The sequence below is a fragment of the Myotis davidii genome, unplaced genomic scaffold (assembly GCF_000327345.1).
Source record: "Myotis davidii unplaced genomic scaffold, ASM32734v1 scaffold523, whole genome shotgun sequence".
In the NCBI taxonomy this organism is placed as follows: Eukaryota; Metazoa; Chordata; class Mammalia; order Chiroptera; family Vespertilionidae; genus Myotis; species Myotis davidii.
The window spans coordinates 370732-373540 of NW_006295054.1; positions in this window are offsets into that span (position 1 = coordinate 370732).

Below are 2809 nucleotides of genomic sequence, written 5' to 3' on the forward strand. Positions count from 1 at the left end.
TATATATATATAGTTGTTGTTGTAAAGTCTATTTTCTCTGATAAGAGTATTGCTTCCCCAGATTTCTTTTTACTTATTTTTACATGGACTATCTTTTCCCATGTCTTTACTTTCAGATGGCATGTGTCTTTTTTTTTTGAAGTCAGTCTCTTATAAGCAGCATATAGTTGTCATGTTTTTTAATACATTCAGCCACCCTCTGTCTTTTTATTGGAGCATTTAGTCCATTTATATTTAAAGTAATTACTGATGGATATGTACTTATTGCCATTTTGTTAATTGTTTTTAGGTTGTTTTTATAGTTCTCTTTAGTTCCTTTCATCTTCTATTGATCTTATCCCTTGTAGTTTACTGGTTTTCTTTAGCATTTTGTTTGGGTTCCTTTCTCTTTATTCTTTGTATATCTTTGTAGATTTTTGGGTTGTGGTTACTATGAGGTTTATGTGTATTATTCTGTATCTATAGGTGTTTAAGTTTGAATATATTCTATAAGGACCACATATACCACCACCCCAACACTTTGTTATTGTTGTCATGTTTTAGCTCTTTGATGTTGTATTATTTCCTCACTAGTCATTATAGTTTAAAATTAGTTAAACTATAATAGTACTTTTTTCTTTTGACATTTGTAGTAGCCTTTTAAATATCTTATTCTTTATGGTTATTAAATATTTGGCTTTAACTGCAATGTGTTTTTTTTTTTCCAGTCTCATGTGTCTTACTTTTGGTTATGACCTTTCCTTTTCTACTTTGAGAAGACCCTTCAACATTTCTTATAAAGCTGGTTTAATGGTGAACCCTTTGAGTTTTTACTTGTACAGAAAACTCTTTATCTCTCCTTCAGATCTGAATGATAACCTTGCCAGATAAATTATTCTGGGTTGTAGGTTCCTTTCTTTCAGCACTTTAAAGATGTGCTTTCACTCCCTTCTGACCTGTAATCTTGCTGAGAAATCAGCTGATAGCCTTATGGGGTTTCCACTAGCTTTCTTCAGGATTGTCTCTTTAACTTTGTCATTTTAATTCCTACATATCTTGGTGTGAGTCTCTTTGTGTTCATCTTGTTTGGAACTCTGTGCTTCCTGGACATGGATGTCTGTTTCCTTTCCCAGGTCAGGAAAGTTTTCAACCATTATTTCTTTGTACAAAGTTTCTGTTCCTTTCTCTCCTTCTGGGAGCCCTAAAATGTGAATGTTTGAGTGTTTGATGTCATCCCAGAGGTCTCCTAAACTATCCTCATTTTTTAAAAAATTCCTTTTTGCTGTTCTGATTGCTTAATTTCCACTAGTCTCTCTTTTGTATTAGATAATCTGGTGTTGATTTCTTCTCATGTATATTTCATTTCAGTTCCTGTATTCAGGTCTACTTGGGTCTCTACTATACTTTCCCTTTGTTGAAGTTTTCCCTAAATTCCTCTATTCCACTCTCATTTCCTTATGGTTTTGTTATGGGGATTTTCCTTGTTCATTCATTTGAGAAAGATGTTCTCCTATCTCCATTTTGTTTGACTTTTTGTGTTTGTTTATATGAATGAGACAAAATAGTTATCTTTCCCCGTCTTTAAAATGTGGTCTTATGTAAAGGCAGCCTCTATGTGTGCCAGGTGGGTTTTTCAGGCCAGTAGGAGCTGAGCAGGTGCTTAAGGCAGCGGTTCTCAACCTGTGGGTCGCGACCCCTTTGGCGGTCGAACAACCCTGTCACAGGGGTCACCAAAGACCATCCTGCATATCAGATATTTACATTACAATTCATAGCAATAACAACATTACAGTTACGAAGTAGCAATGAAAATAATTTTATGGTTGGGTCACAACATGAGGAACTGTATTTAAAGGGCCAGAAGGTTGAGAACCACTGGCTTAAGGCATCCAGGGCACTGGCCTACCGAACCAGAGTGGCCCCAGGTGGGAAGGTCAGGTGTGTGTAATAACGCCTTACTGGTCCTGCCTGTTTCCTTAGTTCCGCAGGGTGAGATGGGTTCAGGCTGCAGAGAACTTACAGGTAGGTCAGAGCACCTGAGTGGAGCCCCCACCCACCCTATGGGGGTTGAGGGTGAGGGGAACAATGGTGCTTCCCAGCGCCTCTGACCTCAGAGAATGTCCACAGTCCCTGCAGAGCTCCCGCAGCTCCCGGTCTTCTCTATGCGGTCTCTTTTGTTTGCTGTAGCGAAAGTGGTCCTGAGAGGCTCGACGTGCCTGGTCGTTGTGAAAAGCCTGTTGGAGCAGAGCAGGCACTTCTGGTGCCTGGGGCACTGGCCTAGGGGGTGGGAGTGGCTCCTGGGAGGGAGGCCGAAAGGGTGTGGTGACTGTCCTCTTCCTGCTTGCTCCCTTTGTGAGCGGGCAAAAGGCTCCAGGCAATGTAGCTGGGACTGCCTGAGATTTTGCAGATAGGCAAAGCACCTGAGTGGTGCTCTGGGGGCCTGGGGGGTGGGGGTGGGGAGTGGAGGGTGAGGGGGCTTAATGATGCTCACTGGCTTCCCAGTCAGGCCGAAGGGCTTCTGCAAGCTTCCCAGCCTTCTATATTTGGTCTCTTTCTCCCCTTTGTTGTGCAGAAGCCCTCATTCATTCAGCCCTCAGCTGTCTTATTGGAGTAACCGCCCTCTATGTAGGGGTATATTTGAGTTTGCTCAGGGGAGGGGATGAGTTCAATGTTCTTCTAGCCACCACATATTGGACCTCCTGCCTCCTTTATTTAATGAGGCCACTGAGAAGTTCAACTGCAAGAAAGCTTTAAGGGTTGGGAGGTTGGGGTTGACACTCCTGTAAAATAACAGAGGGGGGAGGATTCAGGCATGTGGCAGCATATATAT